Here is an 11,843-nt window from a genome sequence, read left to right on the forward strand (position 1 = left end):
TTCATCTTAAAATAGGAAAGGCAATTCCTCCCTGCAGAGTCTTGTGAAAAATCAAACCAGAATGGTTAAAAAGGGCCTGCTGGGAAGCAAGTGCCCAAAATATGGGGACAGCCACTTCTCTAACTCATCCATGGTAGGTTCTTAAACTAATATCTGTGTCAAATCATGTTCCCCCTGAGGAATAAAACAGGAATTCCCCGGGGTCTGGGGCCCAAAGAACCCAGCAGATCAGCTGAGGCTTACCCTTTAGCTTTTGCAAACTAAGACCATGGCTACCCTATTTCCCAACACACACACACACACACACACACACACACACACACTCCCTCTTTCTCTCTCCCCTTACTCTATGCATATCCACTAATGGCACCTCTGCTCCTATAGGAAACCAAGTGAATAGGGAAATGGCAGTGATCTCAGTCTATTAGAGATGCTCTGTGTAGAGGGAACAGCAAGTGCTTGTCATGTTCACAGAGAGGATACCTGATTTATCCTCATCAGATCAGTCAATCAGTCAATCATACATCAGATGTATCAGTTAATGCATATGGTACTGGACAACCCCTGCCCTTACAGAATTCAGCTCATCTAACAGTCATTAAAGACTTCCCATTCTATCTATCACCGAAGATTACCACATAGCAATACAGCCTCAGTGGCATAAGCACCAAGTGTCCATGCTCCTGGGTGGTCAGGGCAGCAGCTCTGACGATCTTGGCTGGGCTCACTCAGGGGGTTGGGAGCTGACTGGTTGTCAGCTGGTCTAGGCTGGTCTTAATTAGGATGATGAAAGCACCTTGGTTATGTTCTATATGTGTCTCTCATCCTTCTCCTGGAACCAGAAGGCCAGTCTGGAAATGTCCTGCCTGTGGTGATGACAGAGTCCAGTAGCACAAATGGAAACGCTTTTCAAAGCTCTCCTTGCAGTGTACCTGTTAACACTTCACTGGACAAAACCAGTCACATGATGGAGTCCAGCATCAGAAATACAGGGAACGGGTTATGAGTTGGACCACTCATGAAGTCAGTTCACCGCACTGCTTATTAGAGAGAGAAGGCAGGGTGCATATAGTTAAATAAAGCTACTAAGCTAAGGGGGAGTCCCTGGTGGCTCAGTGGTAAAGAATCCACCTACCAATGTAGGAGACGTGGGTTCCATCCCTGAGTCGAGAAGATATCCTGGAGGAGAAAATAGCAACCCACTCCAGTATTCTTGCCTGGAGGATCCCATGGACAGAGGAGCCTGGCAGGCTATAGTCCATAGGGTTGCGAAAAGAGTCAGATATGACGTAGCAAGTAAACAACAGCTGAGCTAAGCAATCCGGTCAGGATTGGAACCCAGTGCTAAGTCCTACGCCACTGCCACTAGAGCACAGGCAAAGAGGAGAGGTAGTGACAGCTGGGAGCGCTGCCCAAGAAGGGACCTGCAGGCTGAGAACACACACAGGTTCTGGTCACTGAATGTTCTCCTTCCCCCAATACCTGATGAGCGCAAATAGCTGTGAGTCAAACAGTTGGAATCAACCAGCAGCCCTACTTGAGCACGTGGGTAAGAAGGAAGCAGTTCCAGAGAAAGGAATGCAGTCTTCCCTGCATTTCCAAGCTCCATAAATCTAGGCTCAAGGGCAAGCAAAGGCTCCATGTTCCTTGATCCACCTCCTCCCATCTCCACCCCACCACGCCCTGGTTTTACTGGAGATGAGAAGAGGGGCAGCGAACCCCACTTTGCAAGGGGTCTGTGGCTCTCCTGCCTCTGCTGGGTTGAGACTAGAAAGAAAAGGGCAGATGGGGATCCCAGCTGATGCCCAGCACCTGATCCGGTGGTGCTGGGTTGGGGCCCAGGAGATAGCATTTTCCATCAACTCCAGCACAGGGATTCTTCAGCTCACATTTTGACCCCCTTCTCCCCAAGACGGGCGAATAAATGCAGCTGTCCAATCACTCCACATCTCACTGAGATGTTATGTGCTCCAAGCCCTAAAGCATTCACATTCTAGTGGGAAACAGACATAAATAAACCCATGTGCAAGCGTGTACGCAAACACACACGCTCCCAGGTGTACAAAGAAAGAGGGAAAGCTATGATGACGGTGCTCGCAAGCACACACATTTCATACGGCAGGTGGCATTTTAAACCTGGGCTCACATTATCACATCTAAGCCTCTCGGTAACTGTGAGGTGGGGCTATTTTTAGCGCCATTTTTCAGGTGAGAAAAATAAAGACACAGAGAAGTTCAAGCGTCCAAAGGCCCCGAGCTGGTAAACGTGGAGTCAGCAGGGCCAGCCCAGGTCTGACCCCAGGGCTGCCGAGGCGGGGAAGCATTAACTCTGCCTGGTGGTGCTGCCTGCCACCAGAAACTCCAGCCTGTCCTTCAAGGCCATTAAACACAGGAGAATAAAGTTCTTGAACTTGGCGTGTAGCCCCAGTGCCTTAGAGCAAAACTGCGGTCATGAACTACCTTCTGTAATACTTTTTCAGTGGGAAACGGCTTCATCACATTATGTGTCATGTTCTGCCCACCTCCTCGCACCAGCTTCCTCCACCCTTTCTGGGAAGTCATCATCCAAAGAGGGGGTGCCATGAGGAAGGTGATTACACCTGGGCCCACTGTGTGTGCACCCAGGCGAGGAACACAGCTTTATCAATAGACGTGCTGGGACCAAAATCTCCCCTCTGGCAAACACGGAACTGAAGGCGCCTTAGAGAGGCCTCAGAGAGCCAGACCAAGGCCTAGCCCCGTATTTGAACTTTAGTCTCATCTGCTCTAGATCCAGAGCTCTCGGCTGTTCTAAAATGTGATTCACGTGCTCGTGTCGAGGGGCTGAGAGATTTGATGAAAACATCCAGACGTACGCTGAAAAGTGTGATGACCATGGTTTCCTGGAGGGAGAGAAACTTCCTGCGTGGGTATTAAAAGCAATGAAGAGGGAGGGGCAGGACTGGGAATAGGAAGTCTTCAGCTTCTCAGCAGAGCGGGCGTTCTGGAGCCAAGAAGATGCTGTGCTCTGGAGGGCACATTCCAAGACAGGGTCGGGCTGCCTGTAGCCGTCGATGCGTAGGGCCCCGTGGAGTTCCCCGGGGCCAGGCGCTGGCTAAAGCTCCAGGAGCGGACGCGGCTTCTGAGGACGGGGACGGGCTTCAAGCCAGCCGCTGGCAGGACGGGCTCTTTGGCGGGCTTCCCTAGGATGGAATAGGGAAAGATATTTCGCCTCCTTACTTCATGTTTCCTCAGCTTGGGAAAAAAGGGAAGAAAGAAAAAAAAATATGGACCTCCCTATCCCAACAGAGGATAAGAACTCACAAATGGAAAATCCACAGACCAGAAATGAAATTCTAAAGAGAACATCGTTTCCCATTCAGGCTGGTGCGGATACTTGTCGTGGGCGCTACTATGGTCGGCCTGGTGTGGGAACAGTAGTGTTTAAAGTGGGGTGGAGCGGGGCCGGGTCAGGGGTCGTCCCTGTGGAAGAAGAGATTCCAGCCTGGGGGCAAGGAGTCCTGGGGCATAAGTCCTTGGTACCCAGTGGGGTTCAGTGGGATTGCGACCTTGGACTTGAGCATTTCACGTGGGACACATCTGTGAAGTGGGAATCATTTTGCTGCTTGCACCAGCCTCACATCCCTGTGAAGGGCTAAAAATAGCAACAACCAGCCGACTACAGGAGCAATGTTAATGATGTTCACCCAAGGGACACAGAATCATTTCTCCCTCTGAGTGTGTGTGTTAGTTGCTCAGTCGTGTCCGACTCTTTGCGACCCCCTGGACTGTAGCCCACGAGGCTCCTCTGTCCATGGAATTACAGGCAAGAATACTGGAATGGCCACCCCTTTCTGATGAGTGGGACAAAATGGTGGCTGTAAAGGGAGGTACACAGCAGGATGCGGCTGCAAAGTTCTCAAGACAAACTACCTAGGCGGGAAATTGTGCTCTACTGCTGTGTGACCTCGGGCAGGTCACTCAATCTCTCTGTGCCCTAGTTTCGTCATCCATAAAATGGAGATACTAATAGTCCAACCTCAGTGCACTGTGTAAAGATTTAATGACCTGAGGATTAATGATGATCGATACGTGGTCAATATGTGTCAGTGATTATTATAAAATTAATGACAGTCATACATAGTAAAATATTACTCATCAATGTTCAGGTCATCTTTGAACTCAGTAGCAGCTGCTCCTACAAGCAGAGTAGTTGTTGCCAGGAGGGGGAGATACAAATACTTCATGTTTCAAGATCTTAGAGGCATCCATTTTAAGATGATACAAAAGGAATCCATGGAATACTCATTTAAGGGGTATTTTAATGAGCAACTGCAGACCTGACAGGAGAGACAGACCCTCAGGGTTCTGTTGCTTTCCTCTGTCATTCTGGAACCCCATTGACCAGGTAGTAAGCAAGGGTGGCGGGTGTCATTATGTCTCCAGCAGTGCAGGAGGTGCTGGGGGAGGACAGGGGAGAAAGGTCCTTCGAAAGCACGTACCATCCAAGGGGGAGATGCACCTGGTGCCTCATGCATCTCAGTGGGGGTTCCTCAAGGGGAGCAAGGCTGAGACGGCACGGGAGCAGGGCCCAGAGGGCTGGTGGATCCATGGGACGTGGGGCTGGGAATGCTTGGGCTTGCTAGGGGATAAGAGCAGGCTGCAAATGCACAGAGCAGGACCTGGAAGGCCAGGCTGCAGAGGCACGCTTCTGTCCTAAGGACTTGAATTGTAGACCTCAGGGTCAGCGAGAACAGGAAAACCACACATGCCTTCACTGGGAAGGGACAGATGCAAGCCAAGCTGGGCTTCTGGGAGATGCCATGGGCAGTGCGGAGGGTGGGTGGGAAGACAGTGGCTGGGAGGAGACAAGGCCTGGAGTTGGGGGCTACTGCAGCATCTCAGTGACATCAGGACCTGACCCCCATGTTGTGATGATAAAATCCACTGAGGGGTGACAAGTGGACGGTAGCGGAGACAAACTGCACATCACTTGATTCAGGAGAGCCGGAAGCTGGGCTGGGACTGGGCGCGAGGGGCACACTAGGACCTGAGGGTCTGCTGACGAGGAGCAAACATTCTGGAAGCCAGAAAAGAGCCTAAAACGTGTGTTCCCAACCACTGTGACTCTGTATTAGTTTTCTACAGCTGCCTGTGTGAATCAGCACAAATCTAGCAGTTTAAAATAAGATTTGGGAGCAACCTAAGTGTCCATCAACAGATGAATGGATAAAGATGTGATACACACACACACACACACACACACGCACACACACACACACTGGAATATTACTCAGCCGTGAAAAAGAATGAAATTTAGCCATGTGCAACATGAACCCAGAAGGCATTATGCTTAGTGAAAGAGATCAGAAAAGAGAAAGACAAATACTGTATGTTTTCACTTACATGTGGAAGCCGAAAAAATAATATAACAAAACAGACTCACAGAAACAGAGAACAAACTACTGTTTATCAATGGGGAAACGACTGGGGGAGGAGCAAGACAGGGGAAGAAGTTTAAGAGGCACAAACTACTAGGAATAAAAAACTAAGATAGAGGATCTGATGTACAGCACAGGGAATGTAGTTTTTATTTCACAACAACTTTATATGGTGTATGATCTATAAAATACTGAATCACCATATCATGCGCCTGACACTAATATTGTACTGTAAGTCCACTATACTTCCCCAAAATAAAGTTTTTGGTCAAATTCAGTTTGTAGGGCTAAGGCCCCATTACTTTGCTGGAAGTTGACTGGAGGCCACTCCTAGCAACTAGAGGCCACCACTCTCTTTGCAGGCGGGTCCCTACTTCCAGTGCTTTCCAGGTGCCGCTAGTGGTAAAGAACATGCCTGCCAATGCAGGACACGTAAAAGATGCAGGTTCCATCAGTGGGTTGGATAGATTCCCTGGAGCAGGAAATGGCAACCCACTCCAGTACTCTTGCCTGGAGAATCCCACTGACAGAGGAACCTGGGAGGCTACAGTCCATGGGGGTCACAAAGAGTCAGACACAACTGAAGTGACTTGGCATGCATGTACCCCACTTGTAAGTCAGCAGCAGTACAGCAAAGCCTTCTCACACTTGGAGTCTCTCTGACTCTTCTTTGGACGTATCTCTGTGATTCCATTCAGAGATAGTTCTCTGCACAATACAGGATAGCCCCGCTGTACTGGCCCATTGATTACTAACATTAATTACATCTGCAAAGTCGCTTGTGCCATGTGAAGTACCACACTCATAGGCATAACACCCAGGGTTAGAATACGGAGCTCTTCTGCCTACCAGGCTTCTTTGCTTCTCAATAGGAAACTGGTAAACATCATACAATAAACTATAAGGTATGGTAAGCATGATCACAGATGATAGTCCTCGGTTCTGAGGAATCCTGGAGAGGAGGCACTTTGCCACCTCGATGATCAGGAAGTAGGGGAATATCAGGGCATGCTGGGCTTCTCCAGTGGCTCAGTGGTAAAGAATCTACCTGCCAATGCAGGAGACTCGAGCTCGATCTCTGGTTCAGGAAGAGTTCCTGGAGAAGAAAATGGCAACCCACTCCAGTATTCCTGCCTGGGAAATCCCATGGACAGAGCAGCCTGGTGGGCTACAGTCCATGGGGTCACAAAAGAGTCAGGTGTGACTGAGCAACTAAACAACAGGAAAGGCTTCCCGGAAGAAAAATGAGATTACCTAATGGAATCTATGGATGAACAGGAGCGAAGGGAAGTGTCACCCCCAGACTTAATTAGCCTGTGGATTATTAGAATACCATATTTACAAGAGGCCAGAAGCTAAACTGCAAGGAAACACCCTGGGTCGGAGATGTGGACAGTGTCGCAGGAGCCAGCCCCTCTGCAGGTTAAGAGATGCTGTCCCTCTCCCCACTCCTGGTCAGGAGACTCTGCCTTTCTAAGAACCTTCCAGAAGTAACACAGTGTACCTTCATGGAAACTCCACTCCATGAAGGAAAGGATTTAAGTAAGTCTGCACTGCAGGTGCTGCTCTGGACAGAGGTCTGTGATACTGGAAATACAAATGATATGCAGATCAGTGTGCAGGACAAATTTCCAATTTCCCAAAGGAAAGAAGAAAGTGATCGCTTGTGAGAATGCAGGGCCTTGGGGAAGTCAATCGTCAACTATTCAAAATTTTTGCAAAATGGTTTTTAAACCTTTGGTAGCCTGAAAATGGCCATGGCAGGATTTCCCCACAGAAATCAACAAACCTACAATTCACGGCTTTTATTCCTTCCTGAGTGGTCAAACGGTGCACCACTGGGTTTGAATAAATCCCCAAACTGATAACAGGGATTATCTCAGGAAGAGGTGGGATAGGTTTCATGGTGGTGTTGGTTACTTTCCCTTCCTTATATTATTACTTTTAAAAAGTAGTGCAATTAAAGCGATTATTAATTTTTTAAATTACTTTCCCAGATATTAAAAATAATGAATGCAAAACAAACTGCAGTGTGCTAGAACCCCCTTTTCAAGGCTCTCTGCCTGGGATGCGGCTTCAGCATCCTGAACACCATATCTGCTTCCAGCTGGTCCAGGCAGATGGGAAGCACCACCCATCAATAATGGGGTGCTCCTCACCACCAACCACACTGCTGGGAGTTGGGCAGCCCAGAAGGCTGGGGTCCTCCCCAGGTCCTCTGGGGAGGCTGGGCATGCGTCCCTGGAAAAAGTCTTCACCAACTGCAATCTCAGCCCCAGGCCTCATGCCTCATCTGCTACAATCATCGTGAATCAGACTCGGATAATCAATGAACAAGAAAGCTTCTCCAGGGCCCTCCAGCTCTGCTCCCAGATCGGCCCCTCCCCTGTGCTGCCAGATCCAGAGAATTTGAAGGCGGTGGTGAGGTCCCTGAGCCACAGAGAGCAGACCCCTCAACCCCTACGACCAGCCCAGTGGATGTGAAGCTTTCTCATTTATCACAGTCTCTCTCAGCAACACACTCACCGGAACCCCCGGATCTTGGATAGGAGAAGGCGGGCTCCTGCCTGGGGAGCTGAATGGAGGCCCAGCTGAAGACTAACAGGCTCCTCCAGGCAGACACTCCCTGGTTTACCCCGATTTCATGGCTGTTGCCACCTGGACCAGAGACTTTTCCCCCAGGAACATTTCAGAGGAATCTTCCCCCTGGCATCTCTCTGATGACTTATTTCCTCTGTGACTTCTCAGTGCAGTGAGCACACAGAGTGCCATCACATGCAGTGGTGAACACACCATGACACGCAGCCACGATGGCAGCTCAGAGCCACACTGCCAGGGCCAGCCGAGTGGGGGAAACCAAGGCACAGGCAAATGGCTGCCCATTTCCTGGAGAACTTCCGCAGACCCCCCAGCCCGGATGCTTGGCACACTGCACTTGATTATGACATGACTGCTGAGCAGAGGGTGATCTTCTCTGACCTCTCACAGCATCTTTGTCTTCCCTTATCATATCACCGTGCATGGGAGCAACTTACAGCCTGTCTTTCTTCTCCATCACGGAGCCATTATTAACCATCATCATCGTGTCTAAGTGGGCCAATAATGAAATCTCTGCACATGCCACAGTTCCCTCAACCACTCCCATATTCCATGACACTGAGCGCTTATTCTCATTTTTCACGGTTACAAATACGGCTACAGCCAACATCTTTGTGCACAAGCACAACCGAATGCTGAAAAGTTACTCTGAAACAAAACTACCAATTTTTGATTGCTGCCAACTCCCAGAATACCGGCAGCTCAGTGCATGTCATGTCGAAGTTGACCCTGGGAAATGAGGGGACCAGAGACCAAGCTCCTATCTACAGGTGACAGGCGACTGGCTGAGGATGGCCGCCAATGTAAATAGGGTGTGGGTGCCCGGGAGGAGGCAGCTGACACACTTCGTACTGATCATGAACGGGACAGCAGGAGTTTTGGGGTGTCACGCACCTACCCGTTGTCAGCTATCCTATCACTGCTCTGGAACGCCCTGCAGGGTCCCTTGGACATGGTCCAGGGGAGGTCCATACGCAGCGTTCAGAAGAACAGCACTCGGGGAGCGTGATACAAGGTCAGGAAGCCCAACTCACCTGGACACCTGGATTTGAGGCCAGCTGGGTTTGCACTCACCTTTCTTAAGTCCTTCAACCTCTCTGAGTCTCTGTCTTTCCATCTCTAGGTGGACGGTTCTGAGATGACATCTGAGATCCTTTATCTGATGCTCTATGAGCCTCTGCAACCCAAGAAAAGGCAGCTGCTGGCCCCAGAAAGGCAGGAGCCAGTGTCCTCACTTAGACCAGGATTGTGTGCACTCGCAACCTCCACAGTGCTGGAGCTCTGATTTGGAGAACCACCACTGTCTGTGCAGGGTAACTACCCCGTGTCACCTGAGTGGCTTGTGGAATTTTAAGTGTCCTGAGGGCCGAATATGTGTGTGACTCACCTCTGCCTCCCTTATGATCCTAGCTGAGTGGTCAGTGTGTATGAGAATTCATGCTGTGTATCCTTTGTAATAGCAAATTTAAAAAATAATCTAAAAGACACCAGCGAAGAACGAGTTAACATAAATCATGATCGAGCTACGGAAGATGACAGTGAGCTATCACCCTTATGATGGAGATCTAGCCTTACTAACACAGAAAGATGCCCACAACATATTCTCTGGGCATAAATTCATTACAGGCCCACAGGAATGGTCCTGCTCAACATGGGTGTCATGTGTGGAAATCCCTGGGTCTTGGGATTTTAGGTGAATTTTTAAACTTTATCCTTTGTCCTGTTCTGAATTATTTCACTTTTTTCATAGTTAGTAAGTTTCCCTTTCTAGCAGTGTCTAAGGCAGGAGCTGGCAAACTTTGGCCTTCAGGCCAAATCTGGCTACCACCTGTTTTTTTTTAGCCAAGAGTGGTTTTTACATTTTTAAGTGACTGGGGTTAAAAATCAGAAGAATAGAGTTTTGTGACATGAAAATTATGTGAAATTCATTTCAGTGTGCAAAAATAAAGGTTTACTTAGCACGTCCATGCCCATTTGTTCTATACTGTCCACAGTTGCTTGTGTTACACCAATGACACAGAGATGGTGTGGCCTGCCCATCCTAAAATACTTACTCCTTTACCCTCTGCACAGAAACTCTTCCACCCCTGGCTTTCTGGAAATCCTTCCAGAAAACAATTCTTGAAACCTACTCCAGAATTCCGGCTCACGGGGGTCCTAAGTCTCACATTTGATGATGATACATTTAGTCAGTCCTCGCTATTCGTAGATTCTGTATTCATGAATTTGTGCTCAGTCACTCATTTGTGGCCAGTTTTCTGTGACCCTTTGAACTGTAGCCCCCCAGGCTCCTCTGTCCATGGGATGATCCTGGCAAGAATCCTGGAGTGGGTTGCCGTTCATCCACTCGCTAAAATTTATCTGTAGCCCCAAAGTCTCAGCACTTTTACAGCCATTCATCAACATTCCCGAGAGGCACAGAAAAAAAAAAAAAAAACGAAGTCGCCTATCACCGAGGTCCCAGCTGAGGTCCGCCAAGGAGACGGCTTCTTGCAAAAAGAGTGGCCAGGTGGCACTTTCAGGACACGGTGTCTAGGCCCCTCCACCTTACCTTTTCGCCTCTGCCAGCCTGGTGGATATCAGAGTCCTTGAAGGATGGCGGCCCAACAACCTGGAAGAGACCTGAATCTTCTAATCAGTGTCTGAAGAAACACCACCCACTGATGAGGAACGTCCTCCTTGGGCTATGTTTAGAGTGAGAAATAGGCATCTTTTGTGCTGAGCTACTAAGATGTTAAGGCTTATTTGCTACAGCATCTAGAGTTACTCAAACGAAACGTTTTCATCTTTTTTTCCCTTGGATGAGGAAACTGAGACTCAAAGCAGTAAATTAAACTTGACAAGATTACACAGATGGAAAAGTGTTGATTTTCTTGAGTTCCATGGAAAGCTTATAAAGATAATGCTTTTTTAATTTTTTTTTTTTCCTTGGCAGTACCTTGCCGCATGCGGGATCTTAGTTCCTTGACAGATCAGGGATTGAACCTATGCCCCCAGCGGTGAAAATGCAGAGTCTTAACCACTGGACCACCAGGGAAACCCCAATGTTCTTTCTGTAACACCCAGCTACTGACATGCTAAGAGCTATTTAAGTGCTCTGAGTGTCTGGATGAAAAAGAGTTCAGGGGGGAAAATACTCTAAAAAGTACAAGGCACTCTAGAAATAACCAAGTCGCATTTATCATCAGCTCTCCTGTCCACCTTCTCTTTTTTTGGTCAAGTTTACCCCATCCAAAATTTCATTTTCAATGGAAACAGAGAAAGCGAATGTGGTAGCAGGCATCACCAGCCATTCTCAAAGCCTTTTTGTTACTTTGAAATGGGCTAAAAAAGCCATATTCTCCACCTACAGGGGCCCTACCTCCCCAACCCACCCCAGCCTGTCCTCGCGAAGAGTTCACTGTGAGCACCGCCCACAGCCAGGCACAACCAGGCGGCTTCACAGAAGCCAAAGAAGTTATCAGAAATGAGGGCTGGATCTGACAGCGAGGCCAGCTGTGCAGACAGGGGCATTTCAAGGCCCTCACTTCCCCGCTCATAATTAGTCAGCTTCTAGCAATGACTAGAATCTGAGAGTGTTTCCTAGTAGTGACCTCCTCGGTCACTCCAGTGAGGAAAGATCACTTCAGCCTCCACCACAGGACTCTCAAATGTGAACGCTGATGGAGAGCTTCACAACATTAACTGACCTTCAGTTTAGAGATGAGGACGAACTCCCAGAGAAAAGATATTTAGTCTGTCCAGCGACTCTCCGTGCAGTTGATGTGCACCTGGTATGTACACGTCAGGCTGCGAGCAAAACCCACGGGAGGCACGATTCCTCAC

This window comes from Bos javanicus, chromosome 14 (assembly GCF_032452875.1).
Source record: "Bos javanicus breed banteng chromosome 14, ARS-OSU_banteng_1.0, whole genome shotgun sequence".
NCBI classification, from domain to species: domain Eukaryota; kingdom Metazoa; phylum Chordata; class Mammalia; order Artiodactyla; family Bovidae; genus Bos; species Bos javanicus.